The 21,689-nt window shown below is 38.8% G+C and overlaps 1 protein-coding gene across 4 annotated transcripts in view; it reads left to right on the top strand.

Annotated features, from left to right (window-relative positions):
- Nucleotides 1–6,308: 6,308 nt before the first annotated feature.
- Nucleotides 6,309–21,689, top strand: part of BANP (BTG3 associated nuclear protein) — a 166,129-nt gene continuing 150,748 nt past the window's right edge. For all 4 annotated transcript variants that reach the window (XR_009959770.1, XR_009959771.1, XM_062586226.1 and 1 more), the window contains exon 1: nucleotides 6,309–6,384. The gene's annotated coding sequence lies outside the window, so the exon portion shown is untranslated. The remainder of the gene's footprint in view (nucleotides 6,385–21,689) is intronic.

A 21,689-nucleotide genomic window follows, 5' to 3' on the forward strand; every position in this document is an offset into this window, starting at 1 on the left:
CTGTTCTTCCCTATCTTGTTTCTTCAGGATGAGAGCATGAAAATCTTATTTGCCTATTTCCATACCTTCCCAATAATTTACCTACCCTGTATGATGTATCTGTATAAGGCCCCTTCTTTCACTTTCTTCCCAGCATGCTTATACTGCCACAGACTCTTCCTGTGATAACAGAAAACAACAAAAGTGGTACAGTTAGCTTCTCAATTAGTGCTGTGTTTTTTTCAGGCCAAACACAGAAACACAAGCAAGCAATTCATTCTCAGAAGACTTCTCTTAGTGTTACACTTATAATCTGGCCAGAAAGCAATGAAGATGGATGATGTTAGAAAAAGATGCCTGGGCACATCAAGCAAGAAGGGCCAGCTGCTCCCAAAGTGCAGGGGAGCAGAGAACTGAAGGTGACCCCAGCACTGGCAGTCCCCTACCAAGAAGGGACAATCCTACAGGGGCTGAGCACAGCAGGTAGAATCAGATGCTTGGCAACTCACTCCATCAGCAGTCCCAGACAAAGAAACAAAACAGGTTCAAGGTCCCACCAGAGTCCAGGCAGGAGCAAAAGGAAACACAGGCAAGCTACAACATGGATCCAAAGTCCATCCAGGAAATAGGGCCAAGGACAAACCTGAAGACACATACCCTAGCAGATTTCAGGGCCCCCAGGCCTGAGTTTAAATGGGACTCTGGGGCCCATGGCCAGGGTGTGGGTGGATGTACCAGGTGAGGCTGGTCAGGGCCATTAAAGTCTATTAGTGACCTTAGAGCCCTGACAGCAGAAGGGTTTTATGGGCCTTTTAATAATTTTCATGTAAGTATTTGGAAAAATTCACATAATTATCTTCCTCTGTTAAGTACATAGCAGAGCAAAATTTAGGCAGTAACGTATTTTGAACACTGCAGCATCTATCAAGACAGAACAAGCAAAGATGAAAATACTATTAACATTCTGCCATTAAAAAATATTTCTTTCTTAATCCATAAAATTGCATAGGACTCATTTTTAAGAGTTTTAATGTTGTTGCTTTTTAATTAACTTTAAAATATAGTGGTGTTTTGAGTTAGGAACTTATTGCTGATATTTTCATTAAACACATGCATATCTGACATCTCTTATCGCAGGGTGTATGATGAGTGCAAGGCTCAGGCACTAGGAATCCTCTTCGGTATCCTGCTGTGACAGGCTTATCTATGCTATTTACTATTCCAAAACAACTTAGGCAATTTCTTAATGCTTGTCATTTATTACCTCTGCTGCTTATTTCAGAGTGTCTAAGTGCAAGCCATTGTCAGCTAGAAATTCTGCTTACAGAGGAACTATAAACTCAGACTACTGCTGCTCGTAATTGTGGATATTTATGTATCTGGAGTGTCACTGTGTACAATGGAAATCCACTTCCTTTGTCTTCACAGAAACTAGAGGTAAAATCCAGAAATTTCTTGCTGTCTCCATCTATTTGACTTTTGCTGTAGGTGCCTCCAGACTGGATAGAGAGAATCAATATTTGTTTTCTTTCTGGTGTTCGCTAGAGGGTTACCGGTATGTACATTCTGGTTAACTTCAAATTAATACTGTTAGTTACAGAGAGAAAATGACCTCATTGATTTATATCATGGTTCTGCAATTACCTTGCTCAGTTGCAGGTTGCAGGGAAAGAGTATGCCTGTGGTACGTTGGGGAAGTGACTGCAGTATGTGCAGTCATGCATGGACTAGTCTACTGGATGGATGTCTGCAGTTGAAGAGAAGAATATTCTTATCCTAATACTGTCTCATTTGCAACATTGGCAAGTCAAACCCGAAAATTCAAAGAAAAGGTAGTCTTACAGTTTTATTGCCATTATGGAGATAAAATTCAAATGATTTCATAACAAACATTTTCCTCACCTAGTTATTGCTGTGCAACAGAGAGAGGATGATCAGTCAAGCAGCAGGAAGCTGCCTGGGCTAGCAATGCTGCTGAAGAATACAGGTGAAATCGCTACAGAGTGGTTAAAAATATCAGCTAGGGCAGCTTTACTGAGCAGTTAAGTCATTACCGTGTGGGCTTTAACACTTGTATTCTTTGTGGATTGGCATACACTTCCCATGAGTTACATGTTGTAGGGGGCGAAGAGTGACTTCCCTTGACCTGCTGGCCATGCTCTTGCTAATGTGGCCCAGTATGTGGTTAACCTTCCCCACTGCAGGGGTGCATTGCTGATGCACGTTCTGCTTGTCCACTAGGATCTGTAGGGCTTTTCTCCAGAGCTCTTCTCCCAAGGCAGTCAGGCCCCTCGTGATGCATGGGGTTATACCATCCCAAATGCAGGACTTTGCATTTGTTTGTGCTACACTTCATGAGGCTCCAGCTGACCTGCCCTGTCCAGACGGTTCTGAATGGCAGCCCTACCTTTCAGCATATCAACAAAGCTGGTGTTATATGCAAACCTGCTGAGGAGACAGCCTGTCATTCTAGTCACTGATTAAGTTTTATATTTAGTTCATTTTACCTCTCACACCTGCAATAACTGGGTTACACTGCAAATAATTTTGAATGTGTGTCTAGATGAATGCAGATCCAGGACTATGAGACTGCCAAATTCTGGCTTAGAATAATAGCATTAATGGTACCTGGAGGCTATATAACATTTTGTATCTAGATTTCTTAAAAAAATAGATGTTCCATATGAGGACTACATGTGGAATGAAAAGGCCCGCAGAAGCAGTGGTAAGTGTGATTCTTGGAAGGTAACAGCAGAGCAAAGTGCAAATGCAGAACTTACTGGAATGGCAGATTTCTGAGAAGGGGAATAGCCTATCATTTTTCCCCCCTGTATACAGGGAAGTGGAACAGTATGTAAATAAATAAGAGAACGTTGAGATCATGCCTGACCTTTCTCACTTTGTTTCTCAGTCTACCAAAAATTACCTTAGAAGACCCTGGATTTTGACCATCTATGTAGGCCAAATATGTTTTTCTTTCCACTGAGGGAATTCAAGGCCACCTTCTATCCTTGTTCATGCAAATCGGGAGTATTTTCACTGAAATAAATTGAGTTTATTCAGCAAAATACAGAAGTGAGATCCATGGGAAAGAAAATTATTCCTAAAGAGTTTCTATGGCAAATACTCTGGAGTTACTCCTATGCCCTGATTACATCTGTTTTCCTCATGCCTTTGTTTCTATATTTACATGCTCAACAGTGAGTGTAATTATGAATGCCTGTCACTTGTTTAAACACATGCTTTGTTTGGCAACCTTTGTTTTCCTGCTGCTGATGCAGCTGCAAAATTGTGTGCACAGTGTGTTAATTTTTTACCTTTGATGCAATGGTAAGTTCTTTTCTAACAACAAAAAGGAGGAAACCAATGAATGAGATACTAATCTCTTGTGATCCATGCAAAACATCTGAAAGCAGCAACTTCCTTGGGAAACAATAGTAAATGAATGCTGATACAAAGGTAAAATAAGCTAGGTATTTCCTGGGACCAAATGATTCTTCATAACACGATGCAGAAAAGTTAATACGTATATAAAACATGAGAGAGATACTTAAAAGTGAGAATGAAAAAGGAGAGAAAGTAAAACAAGTATCTTGTTATCCAATCCGAGACAACATACTAACAGGGCAACAGGATGCATTTCCTTCTACAAAATTGAAAAATAAAATTGATATATTGGCAGCCTGATGTTCCTATTCATTTTTCTAAGGGAGAGGGAAGAATGGATTTGACCCTAAATGCACAGGTGCTTGAACAAATTACCATGGGTTAAGCCAGAATATACTATAGTGTATCAGCATCTCCTTGGTGCTTGCTCATGTGCAGTCTCTTACTCTGTGGTAATGTGAAGAGCTCATTTCCTAAATGGGGACCTACACTGAATTTCCTGACATTTATTGCACAGATATTCAGGTAAACACATTTCTGAAAGCTGAAAGAGCTTAAGAGTTTTTGTGGAGCAAAGAAAAACTTGATTTCCTTGGGTATGTTGTTCATGTGTCAGTACTCTAAATTAAAGACTAAGAGCCAAATTTGGCCCTTGTGATTTGAGTACAGAGGAAGATCTCCTTTATTCTACCATTTACCAGTATTTCCAGTCATACTTTCTGCTATGTAAAGAGTATGTCATGACTCTCAAGGGGAACAAGGGACAAATTATGATAGCAGAGTCAGGAAGTAATGTCTTCATGATTATTGGTCAAGGGAACCCCCCTGCCTTGTAAGAAATGATAGAAAAATATCTAAAATATTATCTCTGGAAAAGATGGGATAAACTTGTACAAGAGATAAGTAAATTGTATATTCCAGACCACTGAACTGATCAGAACAAATTGAGTCACCAGGAGAAGATAGTGCTTTACCCTCTCTTAGTGTTAAATTACTGTATTGTTTTTTATTCTGTTGCTATCTCTGATCAATGATATACAGTTAGGTCCTGCCAGTATGTCCTGGAGTTACTGTGACTGCTGAAGGTGAATATTACATCTGTTTTATGACTTTTTTTTTTTTTTTTAACTTGGTAAGTGGCTTGCTGGCTATACAGAGAGGATCGGAAATGCACAGCCTCAGCAGGACATGAGCTAATGATCTCTGGGAGGGAATCTACTGATGAGAAAGCCAGGCAGCTTCTACACTGGATTTGGATTACGGTGGCAAAGGCTTTTACCAGCCACTTCCCACGGCAGATAGTGCACTGACATTTGCATCATTGTTTTTCTAGTTGGGATCTGGCAATTGCTTGGGTGCAAGCAGAAACTGTTTGCCAAATGTGTTACAGGGCAAATCTGTGCAGCAAAGCATGAAATAACCCTGTGTGAAAAGTCACTTTGTAAGTAGTTTAACCTATGAACTTGCTAATCTGCTTGTGAAGGAAGAGAACACAGTAAATAAATTAATCTATGAGCAGTTACAAATCTGGAAGCAGAAGCAAGGATATTTGTAAACTGCCAGTTGTTAATTCCCAGGCTTGCGACATCTCTTTAATACTGGAAGTGCCAGTTTCAGAAGCTACTACTAGCAGTTTCCAGAACAGGCACTGTGCACGTGCCACTGTCAACACAGATTTCCCTGCATGAAATATGAGACCCCTTACGTATCCCTCCTTGACTGTCTCCGTAACTTTCAGACAGATCAGCTGGAGGAATTGCTGATTCCCTGGGTTCCAAAAGGCTCCAGAAATGGGAGCTGCTGTGACATGTGTGGTTTAATTTTTTGCGCTGGGCACCTTGGGTTTGAACGTGACAGAGGTACAGTACCTCAGAACAGCGTTTCAAGCCACTAGCCCTGTGGCCACGGCATCAGCTCCCAGCATTTTAGCCACAGGCCTGTAGGCGCTGGGTAGACAGAATGGATTTAATCACATACCATGACAGCGCAGGGCTGAACCATGCTTCGCGTTTGCGGAACATTTTTTATGCAGAAGTCCGAAAGTCACCACTGGCTGTGCTGAGGCTGATAAACGAAGTCCGGCGACGCTCTCGTTTGGGTGATGATGTGGTATATGAGGATATAGTACAATAATCTGAAACGTTTGTTTTCTTTCAGACAAACACTTCTTATCAGCTGCTTTCAGAGCTACTTGCAGTCTTCCTCCATGCTCTCTTTTCGTGCTTTTGCATATTTTTGTCTGTCCCAGAAGGTGTCCAGAAGGTTTTCCACCTCTACACAGCCGTTCTGTTCTCACAGCAAATGCAGGAATGAAGTAATAGAAAAAGCAGTCTGGTAAGCTAATTTAGCCAGTACTGAGCGTGGTGACATTTTTCTCCTTAATGTGACAGCTCACATTCAGATCATCTCAATTCAGTGATGGAAGCGCTCAAGGTCCTTTGGAGGAGGGAGAAATTAAAAAGAAGGACTTGAGGCAGAAATAGGAAAAAAGCAATGTGCCAGCCAGAGCAAGAAGGGGCTGTGGAGTCTGCCCTCGGGCTTTTCCCTCATGGCTGTGTCAGGGCTGGGTTTGCGCCTCAGGAGGGAGAAGGAGGACGAATGGGGGAGAAAGAGGGAAAGGCAGAGAGCGAGAAAGAGAGAAGTGCGTGATGCACGCCAGGAGTCAGCGTGGACGTGCGGCTCCACGCATGTGGAGCGTGCGTGTGGCGCGGACTACAATTCCCGGCATGCACAGCTCCAGGCGCGTGTACTACAGGTCCCGGCCTGCTCGGCGGAGGCGGGGGCGCAGGGCTGGCGCGCTGCCCTCTGGGAGTTGTAGTCTGGGCCGGCGGCGCGGCGGTGAAGGGCAGCCGCGCGGCCGCGTCCCCCTTGCGCGTGCGCGGGCGCTCGGGCGGGCGGGGGCCGAGCGGGAGCAGCGCGGCGGCGCCTGCGCGCTGCGGAGAGGGAGATCTCTCGCGAGGAAGGACGCCATTATCGCAGCCGCTCGACAAACACCACGAGAATTCGGCACCGCACACGGTAACCGCGGCGCCCCGCGGCCGGACGGCTGGGGCTGAGCTCCCGGGGGGCCTCACGCCGGGCTTACGGCGCCGGCCCTCGCAGCCTCCCCGCTCCTCACAGCGCCGGCCGAGTCCCCGCCGCCGTGAGGCGGCGGCCGCGGGGAGGGACCGAGGCGGCGGGGGGGGCCGAGGGGGGGCCGCGGGCTCCCGCCCCCTCCGCCGGGCGGGGCGGGGAGGCGGGGGGCGGCCGGGGCAGGCAGCGGTTTGCCCGTCCCTGACTGGGGTGGTGTTTCCCAGTCGCCTCATATTAGTCACCTATCTGACAACACGCTCCTACTTACCTTTTTCTTCCCTTTTTTTCTTACATGTCCTTTGAATGGTGCTTTTTAATTTTTTTTTTAATGCTCCTTGTTGAGTGAGAAGCCACGCACTTAACCAAATACAGTAGTTTTATCCTGCTGTAGGGTATATAGTTTAGTGCCCTCAAGAAAAGATTTTTTTGTTTTTTAAGGAAACAAGCTTGGAGCGATACTATCAAGCAAGTGATGGTTTCAGTGAAGCAACTTTCAGATTGCTGTCAAATAATAGTTTGGAGGCATTTTTGCTATTTTTTTTAAAAAAATTCCTTTCTGTGTAAGTTTATCTTAAATACAGTACCCTATTTGTGTCAGACTTTCAAATAGTGAACATAAAACTTGTCTACAGAATCTCGAATACTCAGGCAAGATCTGAAAAAAGTACTTGTCTTAAACAGTTCCTTAGTGGTGCCTCTTAAAACAATGGATTTATTCTGTTAGGAGGAATTAATGTCTATATTAAAATATCCAAAGAAATTAGCAGAATAACAAGTTAATTCTGAAACTGTATGAGTCGTACTCTGTTCATTAAATGATAATTTTGGCATTAGTTCATCTTTAATATATGAAAAGATGGTGATGAAAAGACTAGTTAATTTATTAAGAAGGGTAAAAGATTGAATTTGGACTTGAGAAACATCAACATTCTCTCTGCTTCAGAAGATGAGAATATTTTAAAACTTCTTTCTTTTTTTGTAATTCATCATCTGATTTATAATAACTGCAGCTGGCTTTAATGTCTTAATTATCCAACCATGTTTAAGTTGTTGTGTGGTTACAGGGCAGATCTTAAAATTTAAGATTCTTAAAGGAGTAACTGAGGAACAATGTCAGAAGTACAGCAGTTAAACAGCGAGCAGTAACCGTATGCAGTACTCAACAGTCAGGACAACACCAGCACGTGTTCTGCTGAAGAAGTTTTACGAAGGCTTGCGTTTCTTGCATGTGGTGCCTTTCTTGGCACAGCACGAGGTATATGTTTTATACTGTGTTACTCTGATGAGGTGAAGAAAGATGAGCTATATGTAGCTTCCGTATAACTGGAAGTGATACTTACGGGTTTACCTTGATTGTGTAGTGTTTGCCATGGGGCTCAGACCCATGTTAATTATGTTGTTATACTCACATGTGCAAAGATTTTAGATCATCTCTGCTCTTGATCTTGAGCTTTTCCCTAAACTTCTTAAGCTGATTTGTGGTTTGTGCAGGAGGAATACAAATCTCTGCTTTTTCAGAATTTACATGTCCTCATATCTTTGAAGAATGAATTGAAATTCCTGTGATGATCTTTAGAAAGTAATTGAAGGCTCATTCATTTTAAGAGGAAGAGATGGGCATTTATCTTTGTGTACTGAAGCTCTGGTCCCAGAGATACACAGAATCTGTTTACATGAATTGAACAAAACAGCAAAAGAGCTATTTGTAGTAGGAGATGATGCAAATCTAATAATTAGAATTAGAACAACAAAATGTCTATGTATACTGAGTTTCTCCAATAAAATTCTTTTTTATGGATTTGATTTCCTTTAGTTTGGAACTTGGTATTTAGTTGTTAACTACTGAAGTAATTTAATTTGTTTTCTGTTTTATTCCCCCCCCCCCCCATTTTCATTAAAAAGCTAAACGGATTCCTTTTTTTTTTTTCTCAAGTAAAAATAAAAGAATAAAATGTTCTTAAAAGTAATGTCAAACACTTGTTTCATTGCAGTTCTAGGATTTTAAAGCTTCTGTTAGGTGCTCAGTTTAGCTTACCATATATTAGACTGCATGCTAAGGACATTAAACAAAAGTGCACAAAGAAGATTAACTTCTTAAAATCCTTTGCATTTGGAAACTTTAAATAAAGTAATCTTTGGAGATGTCATCTGTTGGGCAAAGGTCTTTTATCTTGGTTCATATGTGTAAAATCCTTACATAGACTGCTTAAGCGAAAAACACATTAAGATCAAATTTTCCTCTGGAAATTTGAATATCTTGTGATGAAGAAAGAATGCATCTCTTGTATCTGTTATGTGAATTGGTAGAAACTATAAAGAAAAACAGCCCCTCTTTCACTTCACTGCGTACACACAAATACATCTGTTAAATGCATTTGCTTATCTGTCTCTAGCTTCCTATCAGTATGTATACTCTATAAATTTAAAGTTGAAATTACCTTATTTTTTTTTCCTGAGGGTAAGGGAGAGGAATGGTAAAACAGGACCAGACTGTAATACGAATTTCAGAATATAAAGACTACTTGATCTGTCTTTTTCTACTTACATGATGCTCTTTAGTTTATTTTCATAAATATTCTTGGTAAGAATTTAAAAATTAGTGGTAGTAACCCTATGTTTTAAAACAATGCTAAAGCATTTTGAAAGCTTGAATGTTTCCTCTTTCTAAATGCTTATAGGAAGTAAATCTATTGAAATGCTTTCGAATAAGCAGATTACTTGTTTCACCGTAGATTTTTATGTTGGCCACTGTACTTTTTGATAATAGGAGCCTGTAACAACATGTTTTTTTTTCTCTTGAATTGTTGGATCAGAAAATTCTTCCAGTGTGTAGAAGATTAAGAGTGCCCACACTAGAAAATTGGACTGTTACTTTGTTTTGTTGTCAAAGATTGTATTTGAAGTAAGCCAAATAGATAAAAATAAAGCATTTTGCACCAATTTATCTTGACCTTGAGACAAATATATCCAAATCAAGTGTCTGCATAGCTCTATGAAATCTTCATTTCAGAGTCAAGGCAAGCCTGTATATTATTGGTACAAGTACTGGTGCTTGTAATAATACATACTGGTCTTAGGGTGTCTGTTATAGTTCAGACTGAAGAAGCTTTCTAGAGTCTCTAAACACTATAGCAAAATAACTTTACTCCAAAGAGAAATTAAAACTTCATAATAATGTAGACTTCCAGTTTAAGTGTTTTTGCCAGTGAAAGATTTGAGCTAAACAGGATATCTTACAGATACCTGAATGAGGTCAGGTTCAGGGATGTGTCTGATTCCCACAACCTGCTACAATCTTTGCTTTCTGTCTCTGTAGAAGAGTTTTACCATGATGAATGCATATGAGAGGAAAATTCTGATTCTGGGATAGCATTCTGTGTTCTACCACACAGACCTGGCAAAGGGTATATTGTGGGTGAAAGCCCCGTGACAGATGTGATGTCTTGAAGGACTGAGGAGAGAAGTAGTTTGGGGCATAGAATAGTTTTGCCAGATTAAAGTGGCTCCTCAGCAGTGCTGTCCCATTGCAAAATAGCATGGGACAAAATGTTTGCCTCAGCAGTCTCTTCTGGCTGATTTTTCACTGGTGTGGATTTTTATCTAGTGGTTCTAATTCTAGCATAGCATAGCATGTTGTCAGTAATATATAGTCAGGTATGGGAGCTGCATTTGTATTTCCTATAAGGTGTATATAACTCAAGGGCAGAGCTCCACTGTCCAAGACAGAAGGCTTAGTGGTTTTTGCTTTTAACTAGATAGTCAAAGGTGGTTTCTGCAGTGCGTCCTTTTCCAGAAAAATACAAAAGCCTTTTTGTGCATTTAGTAAAGTTTTTGAATGACATTAAATAGAGGGTGTTCTGATTCTTTATGCCTGAAAAATATGGATGCTAATGAACTTGGATAGAGCTGTGTCACAGAAGAGCTAGTATAGTTTGGTCGGAGAGGCATGTACTTATTTTTGACCATGGCTGTGAGTTGAGTTTGAAATGTACTCTGAACTTAGTGATGTCATTAAGTATTTAGAACAAATAATATTCTCTAGCCTAAATACGATATTCTGAAAATGAGTAATTTCCTAATTTTTTTAGTGAATTAAAAAGCCCAACTCTTTCTGCCATGACTTAGAGATCTAATTTTTGTCATTCTCAATGCTCTTCCTTTAGAAACGATGACATTGCATTGCATGCTACGTTATTTTCCGTGTCTTTCAGACTTTCTAATAGAACAAAAGGAGGTACTTATTAACCCTCCCTCCCCTCAGATTTCTCTTAATGTGTGTTTGCTGAATTGAGTGAGCTATTAAAATGCATCATACATTTTTTTTTAGCAACACATTTATGAGAAATCGCTTTCTGTTTGCACTAAATTGTAGTTCTTGTTGGTCTGTGAAGTGAAGTAACACTCAGTTTTGCAGAATTAGTAATAAAAGGACCAAAGTTAGGGTTCTAATTCAGTAGCTAAATCTTTTGGGCACAAGTCTTACCTGTGTCACTTTCTTCTGTGTAGTGTGGTTTCTAGCTTATTCTTCATTCAGCCTTTTCTCTAGGTTTCTTTTTAAACCTTGAATCAATGCTGGTGGAAGGATTGAAGAATCATGGGCTCTTCTGGTAATGTAGCTGTTGGCACACGCCTCACTGAGGCAAGAATTGATGCTAAACCTTCATATGGTTTCCAGGACAGTCAGCAAGCCTCAGAGCTACAATTGCTGTGCTTTTTTCCACTGAAGCAATGATCCACCCCACTAGAAGCAGTATGATTATGGGGGCCTCTGAAAGATGGAATCTGCAGCAAGAATTTCACCTATACTCTTAACACTTGTTTTTTCTTTTGTAAACATTTATTGAGTGGTTGCCTTGAGTGGTTGCTGTTTCTGTGGTTATTTAAAGTATAGCATGCCATCTGTGATACTATTAAACTGCTTAAATTATTCTTTACTAGGGGGGAGAACTTCGTGATACTGAAATTGGACAATGTAATAGAAACCTGGGATGTCAGATGCAGAAATTGAAAACTGTTAATTTCCTTAAAATCCATTTATTTCTCTGCTTTTGACCTTGGCTGCATACTTTTGGTCTTGCAAAAAGGAAGTCAACTTAAAATAACACTGCATATGTTTTCAAAATAACCTATTAAACAGGTGCAGGGTAGCACAGAGAAAACTAGGATATTGAGGGTTGTTTAAAGTGGGAGAGAAACTTCTGGGATGTCTGCTTAATACTGAAGCAGTTCATGAAGCTGCTTTTTAAAAAAGACACTAAATGCTTGTATCAGGAATAAATCATAATTCTCTGGAGATACTCAAGGCCAATCTGGATGCAACCCTGTCTAACATGCTGTAGGTGACCCTGCTGAGCAGGGGTGGGGAGGGGGTTGGACTAGATGATCTCCAGAGGTCCCTTCCAACCTTACTGATTCTATGATTCTATGATAATCCTAAGTGGTAAATGTTCAGAAGTTGTCATTTGCTCAGCCAGTTTTAGCAAGTATAATACAGCTGAAATACTCAAAATCTTCCACCTTCTTTCTCTTGATAGCATCTGACAGTTTTATTTTTAGTTGCAACCATTTAGTTTTGCCATTTTATTCACGCATTCCAAAGGGACTGTAATACTAAGTTAGCACGTTTTCTGTTGAAGTGCTTCTTATAAACTCCTTGCCATTACTAAATATCTAATAAAAATAATTTAAGGTTTTGATTTGAGTGTGAGAGTGCTTTTTGATTTTCAAATACTACAAAAAGGAATTTTAAATTTTGATGACCACAGGTCTACGTGAGTCTTGTCTTGTAAATATTTAAATATTTCCATGTTAAAAAGGCCAAACTACGCCTTTTCATGACTATTTGCTCAACACATAGTAATCGACTTTTTTATTAGGATTTTACTGTATAAGGCTCTTGGTAAGTTGAATTGTAAGTTGAATTTCTGGCCATTTTAATACTGTTACGACTACTATTTGACTGCTACTATTACTAAAAATATTTATAACCTGTGGACTACTGTTACAGTTGTGGAGTCAGGTGCAACTCTGTCTCCTCTCTGATCTCTCCAGGTCTAGGCTTTGGGAACTGCCCGAATGAAGTTTCACTGCTCTTCCTTGACGTTGGAAAGAAGTCTGAATTTTGAGCTAGCAAATAACATGCAAATAAATTTTACCTAGACTGTTGTACCTAATATGTTTTACTCTGTCATCTTTTGGTGGTTTAGGCAAGATTAGCTTCTTTAGATGGCTGAACAGATTCCTGTTTGCTGAGCTGATTTGCCTTCAGCCCCAAACTATGGTTGTTATCTTCACTGGATAAATACCTTAATTTTAATCCTGTCTTTCAAGGCTTTTCTTCTTCTTTGCACTTGATGTACGTCTCTGGCTGCCGCTGTTAGGGAGAGTCCTGTAGGTTCAGTTATCAGGAATCAAATCAAAACCCTCTGAGTCATCAGTTTGGGGGCTTTCCCTTAACAGTCTGTGAGTGTCAAATAATAGCTGGTATCTGAATCTATTACTCTTCTTGTATGTATTCCTTAAAAATCGATTTGAGTTCAGCCAGTAATTATACAGAATATATCTAAAATGCTAGGCCAACACAATATTATTAATTAGAAAACAGCAATAAATTATTGTGTACAGGCGTAACGAACTTTTTAGCTTTATGGCTTCCAATTATTATGGGAAATTACAGCTGAAAATCCTCAAAGTAATTTTAGTTTATGTCATTGAGATTTCAAAAGTTTTTTGATACGAATATTATTTTTTTATAAAAATGAACCCATGTTCATGAGCCCATAATGCAGATCCCTCTCCTGCAAAGGGGACTGAACAGAAAAAGCCTGTGGGTGTATGTTTGTAATACAAATGTTTGTATTGCTTGCACCCTTCATGCAAGGGGCTGGAAGAGAACAGATTTTCTCTGTCAGCTTCTCAGTTACCTCTGCAGATTCTTTGCAGATCTTTTGAATAGCAGCTGTAAAGCTCATTTTCTTTGTTACGTTGCCCTGCTGTTTGTGAAATTTGCAGTGTGGTGCAAGAACTGAGAGTGACTTGTGCTGAACTGGTACTAGATTGATTTCATAGACTGATGATATTTCAGCTACAGGTGGTTTTCTGAAATACTGACTTTCCAAAAAGTCTACTGCCCACCTCAGCTTCTCAATAAAGGCCCTGTGAAATGTTTAAAAATTAGTGTTGTTTCCTCTCCAGGTTTGCTCGGTGGGAAAGCCAGACAGATGCTGCACCTTGGGTAGGGTGTGCAGCATTACCTTGGTGGGCTAGTAGCACAAGTGGTACTAGAACTCTTGTTGCTGAAGTCTGTAAGATACTGTACCTAATTTTGCTCTGTATTTGACTGGTGCTGTTTCTCCTGTGTAGTGCTGCTGACTAACTGTCATGTTCTTTTTTTTAATGTGGCTAGCTATACCGACAGATGAACTGTCACTTAGCAGTCTCTAGTGATCTTGCCTGCTTAGTCTAAAGCACAACATTTTAAAGTTCTTTGAGCTCTGCTATGGGGCAGGAAACAAAGCATTCAGAATTTAAAGATCTAAATGTAATGTTTTGTCTACTCTGTGATCTACTTACATTGCAGTATTAAACTTTAAGCAAAGTTTTGCTCGTTCTCATTTGCCTGATGTTCTGACTAGGCGAGAGCTTCTTGCTGGTTGACAATATGACAGTACATTAGGGTACAGGCATAGTTTTGTTACATTTATTTTTTGTGTTCCTTCACTAGAAAGAAAGCTGGTATTGTTCTTGATTTTATCAGGAATGACACTTGACTGGTATTATATGAAAACACTCCAGAACACTACATTTACAAGACTGAATTTCTCTGTCTTCCTCAAGACAGTTTCTGGTGTAGAAAGGTCCAGGGGTGCCACCAGCCATCTCTATGTGAAGATGTAGGCACGGAAAGTTAGATATGGTGCTTTCAGATAGGCTGTGAGTCTGCCATTGTGAAGCTGCCTTTGTTAATCAGAGTACAGTCTACAAACATGCAAGTCATGTTGATAATCTCACCAAAATACATCCATTGCCAACATCTGCAGGATGTTTTGGAGTTTACTGAGGCACAGAGGAAAAATACAGTGTTATGGTTCATGTAAAGAACTAAGATCTGTCTCAAATAATTCTGATTGTGCTAGGCAATGGTTTGAAATTCCCAAAGTTAGTTTGAACAATGAAATACCACAGAAACACAGATGAAGAAACTGGTTATTAGTAGCTGATATTCTTTGGTAGTTGTATTTCTCATTTACATTCATCTTCTGCTTTCTAGTCCAGGAAAATGAGCATGTGGGTAGCTGTATATATATATACATGTACTGGTGCAGGTTGGGGAGAATGCAGCACAGACTAAAATAGTTTCCAATTTCAGATGCAGGCACAGTCATCCAAAGTTAAAAGGACATCTGCACTGGCAATTCCAAAGAACTCCAGCTATGAATGGAAGTTCTGTGAGAAAGGGAGAGACCTTTCATTTAAATAATATGAAACTAATTCTGGAAGTCTGTTCTTTGAATTTAAATACTTGAAACTATTTTTCTGGTGCTGTTATAAAGATTCCCCACGTAGTGGATGAAAGTGATAAAACAACAAGACTCTGGTTATGTATACTGCATTTACTATTTGGTCAGTTCCTCTTTTGTATTTGCTGGTTTTCAGTCACAAAAGTTGTGCCTAAAGTTAATGACTTGTATCCTATGTAATTTTACATATACACAAGAAAGATGCAGAAAATTGACCTCTGCTTTAGAGCACTTTATGTATATCCAGTCCATGCTTAATGAGTAGTCTCATTAAGTTCAGCAGGATTATATGTCTGCAGTATTAATTTTACAGAATTTGTTTGCAAGTGTATGGCTTAAGCACACGGAAGTGTGCTTGTAATAGATGTTAACATATTTTTCCTCACTCATTTGGGCATAATTATACCAAAGATGTGGCAGTATGGGTCTTTGCACATTGCAGTAACAAGAAGGTCCAGAGAAAGTTTGTACTTGAGTTGCTAGTGTGTGCTGCTACACATTGCTTGCTGTTCTTTCTTGTGCTAGAATGTATTAATCTGGTGTGAATACGTTGGAAAATGTGACAGTTGTATTTTTGTTCATCGTTGTACATGGTTTAGGGTTGTAGCTAAAGGCAATGTATTAGAATAGTTGGTCAAACAAACACCCACCCACCCCCAGTAAAACTTTGGCTTGTACCAGGTGGAATGCAAAAAAATAAATAATAATAATAAAAAGGGGAAATACTTCAAGAAGTAAACCAATAAAACTGAAATAATTATATGAGCTTTCATAGCAATATCTGAGAACTTCTGAATTGGTTTTGTTTTTAAAATGCAAAAAAATGCCTCCTTGCAGTAAAGAGACTTGCAAGATTTTGTACTCTAAAGAAATTTTTAATGTCCTCTATTCTGTTTCCTCTTTTTTTTTCATGTTGCTATCTGTATTTTACAGCTTTGTATTGGAGTCCATCAGCATAGCATCTCTGTTAACGTATTTATTTCATATATCTATCTCCAAAATGTTAGGGTCAGTGTTGTTGCTTTCACAGATATGGAATGTTTCTGTACTGTTTTGGGAGGACAGGCTTTTTTCTGATCTTTGACTCAACCAGATGCCAGTTATGTTACTTTTTTTTTTTTTTTTTTTGGGGGGGGGATGTCCATAAACTGAAATACTTCATTATGGAGTTAACTTAAAACACAATGGTTTTATTTCCATTTTGAGGGGGAATGAGAGTAAGGCTAAAAGCTAAGGAGATGCCAAAAAAGATTAGAATTTTCTTCTTGGGTTTTAACAGTAATAAAGAAGTGCAAAAGAGGATTTTTTTTTAAATTGAAAATATTTTTCAATTTCATATTCTGACAAACTGTAGATTCAGTGCATTGCAGCATAAAAGATGCTGGTAGCTCTTGTATTTACACTGTATTTTACACTGCATGGTATTACATTGTTAGGTTTTATTATGTTATTCTTCATGTGTTACAGTGTATTAGCATATGCAGTGATGTGTTTTGTTAGGGAATTGTTCATTAGTTTAGGAAGGTCCTGTTCCAGCTGCCAACACAAGCACTATCTTAGAGAAAGAGGCAGGCTTTGGGATTAAACAAATTTTCTAAGTCATTGAGCAAAACTTCAGAGCATCGTTAGGTTCAGGACCTGCTAATACCTGTGAATAAATGTATCAAAATATATGAACTTTTCCCAGTTCTTTCCATGGGCTTACTTATAGAGATTGTTTCTGGGAAGGCACTGCAGACTTGGCAGTGCAGGAAATCTGTTGCCAAGTAAGTTAGGGTTTTAACCTGGCAATAGTGGTGGTTCTTTGCTGGACTCTCACATGAAAAAAATTTGTTTTGTACTTGGAGTGCCTTTTTGCTTGTTGTACATAATTTGCTTCCAAAGTGGATTAAACTGCATTGCACAAAGGCATTCTTGCTGTGGATTATGCTTCTCAGTAAAGAGACTGAAAGCTCAGTGGTCCTTGTGGGCTGTTTCACTGTATAGACAAGTAGTCTGGGAAGTTGAACTGACTTAACTAAAGCAGTAGTTAATGAGTATTATATCCTCTATGGAACCTCACTTTCAGAGAGCTGGTGATCTTTATACTATAATCCCTTTACAGCATAAGGTCATTTTACTTCTGAATGAAGTTGTCCTCAAATAGGATTAATTCCCTTGTATGTGTACATAAAACATTCTTATCGTTAGGTTTGCCTTTGTAGTCTAGTTGTTTTGGTATTTTGGAAAACTTTTGTAAGTGTCAGCAAATCCTAGCTCTTTGCAAGATAAGGACCTTTGTAGCATTCAGGGTAGATACTAGAATCAGAAAAAGGGGTTGATTTGGCTCACAGTAGATTGTAAAGAAGAATATGTATTTTAAAACAGAAATCACATTTGAAAAATGTACTTAATTATTCATTTAAAAGAAAAATGCAATAAAGAAAAGGGAAAACATTAAAGCCTTTTGGAGTAGGGCTTTTATATACATATATATATAGAGAGAGAGGGAGAGAGAGAGAGAGAGAGAGAGAGCTAGGACTAAGAAATACTAGCCAGGGGAATGATTAGCTGCTCAAATAGGAGAAGCTCGAGTAAACACTTTAAATGGCCTAGAGCTTTGAAAAATATTTTAAAAATACTATGTTTTCCTCATCATTTAGTATGAGAGAGAAGGTTCATTTTTGTGTGTGTATATGTTAACAAGCATTAGATGGTTTTGGTTATATATTTTGAGATGATGTCCTATGATTTTTAAAAGCCTATCAGATATTTCATTATTTCAATTTGTTTACATGGGCATACTCAGAAGAGTTAATCTAAATTGTTTTAAAACAGATTGATTAAATTGCATTGAACTTGTATGTGGAAATTAATTTAGAAATTCAGGTAACCTTAATTTAATTTTGTCTACTTGCTTACAAATGTTAATTTATTTAATTGACAAGGAGTACTTTATTTTTACGTTAAGTGTATCAGTTCTAAGAGAGAGCATTGACAGGTGTATTTAGTGCACTTTATCTAATCTGCTTTAAATTCTGTACCTTTAGTTTTTTCTAAGTTTTTCTGAGTGTTCTAGTGCTACAGCCTCATCTCCACAAGTGGTTGTAGGAATGTGCTAGACATTTTAGTTGCCCTTTTAGGTGCTTTTTTTTTTCTGATTAAGAAGAACCAATAATAATGAGAAGTCTTTGTCTTCAGTTTAAACTCATAATACATAAATAGAGAAATATTTTTAGTTTATGATGGCTGATGAAATAAGTTGTATTAATTGCTGGAAGATTTACTTCCAAGTCTACTGTTCCTTATCGATGTTTGTTGTCTCTTTGAACCTTAGGACCATTTTCTCAAATTTTGGAAAAGTATTTTTCCTTTGAGAGTTAAGAAGGCAGCTAGTGCAGTATGTGCGCTCTGTATTATTATTTCCATTATTCACTGTGATTAAAATTTGGTTTTTTTAGTATCAATTTATGCTGGTTTCTAAAGCATAAATGGGTTTCTGATGGCATATTAGGTAAGGCTTTCCAGAGCAGGGTGTGGCTCAGGTTGGGGAACCAGTGGACTGTAGAAGAGCTGCCCTGGGGCCTGACTTCCTGCCTGCTGTCAGAGCTGGGAAGACTTCCTGACCTGGAGGTAGGAGGTGTTAGAAACCTTTGAAGTGAATGAGGCTTGGAGGGACACAGGGCTGAAGTGCAAATGGAGGTGGGTGAAAATCCCTCTGGTACAGAGCCACATCTTAATCTGTTTTTCAGATCTTTTTATCTCTGTTTTGGATAAGAGTTGAAGGAATCTCTCTAACCTTAAAAACAAACAAACAAAAAACTCCAGAAGTGATGAGTGCAGTAAGATCCACTTAAATAGCTCAGCAGGAGCCAGTTTGAGCTTGGCTGGCCAAAGCTTCCTGTAGTTTATGTATTATTTGAGGTATTTTCTGTTGTCTGGTTCATGATCTCTTCCCATACTCCTCCTCCCAGATAATGGCAAGTTGACTATAAAATATTGCTCTGTCAATCCAATGTCCGAACACTGGCTAGGGAACAAGAGTGGGCACGTTTCATATATGGAAGTTGTCTATTCCTGTTGTAGTTTCTTCTTCTTTTTTTCTTTACTTACAGCTTAGTATTTGTGCCAGGTACTATTTCAACATTGACTTCTTAATGCCAATGTGTGTGTGTATATATATATGTATGTATATATATATATATATTTAATTTAGAGGTAATGAGGACTAGGTTTTCAGCCAAAAGAAAGAAGGGGGAGGGGAGGCTGGGAACATGAGGCAAATTTCAAAGGAAGTGTTTACCCTAAGGAAATGTTGGTAAATACCTCATTGAGTACAGTATTAGGAAAACATGTTGGAAGAGTTACTATTCTGAATTTGTTGGCTGAAGCTTTTCAAAGGTGATAAACTAATACAATTCTAACTTCAGTCCTCTTACCTTTCATAGGACTTTTACTGTTGGTTCTGAAAGCAAGGTTGGGCCACTGCAAGAATTTGCTACCATGAAATTCTGAATTTGGAGGAATATATTCTTTAAACTGTAATAGCCATTGTAGTCGAAGTACCTAATGTAGCTCCTTCGGGTATTTTTCTTAAACCGCACATTTATCATTAACAGGAGATACATACATTTTTTCCCCCTTATGTTTTGATACAGGAGCCCACAGAGTCTGGTGACAGCAGAAGTGTATTTTGTTCTGCTTATTGAGAACGTGTTCTGTCCTGATCTGGGCTAATTGCCTATGAGCAGTTTGTGACTTACTAATAAAATTTAAGTGAAAATAAATACTGATGTTTGGAAGACATATTGCTGCATATGTGTAATAGCTGTTCTGCCAGTCATAGTTTGGCCCTTGTTTAAAGCTCTTATGTGGTAGAATATCTGAGGACTTTTTCTTCCTGATCTACACTTGAATACCTTCATACCAGCACCCAAGATGTTTGAGGTGGAGACGTAGGTCAGATGTTGGAAATTATTTTTCATTTGTGTTGAAGAAAACTTTAATTCATTTCAATAACTTGTTACAATAAACGAATGTTGGAAGGCTAAATATATGAATAAGACAAATTATTAAAATGAGCTTAAATGCATTACAAATCCCTTGGAAATGATTTATGAAATACTGGTGTATTGTGGCTATAATTGGTTAGAATGTGACAAGTGAATTATGAATGAAGTTTAGCATTGTGTAAATTGACAAAGTTTTAAAAGTTAAATCTTGTTCTGGTTTGTTCCTTTTTAATCTTTGGAGTGGAGGATGTCTTCCTTGAAGTTGAGGGCAGAGTTCTCTAATATTACTTGCAGTATGTGACATTATGAAACAGTAACTCTAGCACAGCTGTTTTATTATGTTATGACTGGCTGGTTACCAGGATTTCTCAGAAATGGCAAATATAATTTGCCAAATTGGCATCCATGTTTGCTAATGTATTGCCAGTTTTCTTGGGCGTGCTGCCTCAGTCTGTGTAGTCCCAACAGTTTTCACCATGCTCAGAGTTTCAAATGACTCGATATTGGCAGCACTGTTATTTGGAGTAAACAACTGTGATATTGTGCGGTGTCCTCCTTGGGGGGTGGTTACGATACTGGCTCTCACAACACACGGCTCCTGCTGTGGCTGATCTTGGCGGTCTTTGGTGTGCTCTATCGCATGCTTGAAAAAATTTGCACTCCACCTGTCTGGTTTAATGGTTTTCCTGTATTTAAGTGGCAGAAGGAAAGAGGAAAATCCTTATGCATAGCTGGATTTGATTCCGTGTCAATGTTAAGGGATGAATTACCATTTCCATTGGTAAACCTCAGATTCTCTCTTTAGTATTTTTTTCGCTTCAGGTTTAAAAAACAGCAACTAATCTTTGCCATTCAATGTCTGTCTTTCTGTGAACTGTGGGAAAGTGCAGCTATGATTGGTACCCATAATTATGATTCAGTTTCACAGGCTAAAGGCTCCTCTTAATAAACTACTAAACAACCTTGGCAGAGAATTCCAGGGGAGCAGGGCTGAGAAATATTTGGCTTTAAGATCAGGACCATAGTCTGAAAATAGGTTCATCAGAGCTGGGCTGTAGAAAAAACAGGCAGGTTCAGTAGCCAAGAAAAATTTACTAAATTTTGCTCCAAATCTGGTTGTAATTAGTTACAGAAATGCTCACTAGTCTCACAGAATGTTTATGAAGATTTTAGAGGCCTGTTAAAGTTCGTATGTGGGAGGATCTTGTGTTTATATACATCTGTACAGATAGCAGTAATTTCAAAGCCAGTGCGGTTTGGGAGCTTTGTATGCTATTGCAATGTCAAGCCTAAATACTAAAGTATGATCACTTCCAAGAGCTAAGTAATCTGTAAATTAAAAGTCTGCAATTTAGGAATGGCCTTGTATACTTTTAAATCTTAAAATCAGTTTAAAGTATTTTCTTTATACTGATGAGGTGCCACTTGTCTGAAGCTAAATGCTTTCTTTATCCATTGGAAAAATGCAGAAAGTTTGAGCAAGGAAAGTTGCACTGTTGTCTTAGTCCTAATATAGAAAGATCACTTGGGATGATGCAGGTAGTTCGGTCCTTGCCTCTTTGGAGCAAATACCAAATACAGTAGCAGAAAATACTGCTGGATGTTCACATCTGTATGGTGTTCACTTCTGCTAGGAGTTAGATTGCAATTTACTGTAACTCTCACAAAGATAATTTCCTAGAATCTTGTTTAGATAGTTGCAACTCTGGATTGCTGCTGATTTGTCTTGGATTTGAATCGA

Source organism: Rhea pennata, chromosome 13 (assembly GCF_028389875.1).
Source record: "Rhea pennata isolate bPtePen1 chromosome 13, bPtePen1.pri, whole genome shotgun sequence".
NCBI lineage: Eukaryota > Metazoa > Chordata > Aves > Rheiformes > Rheidae > Rhea > Rhea pennata.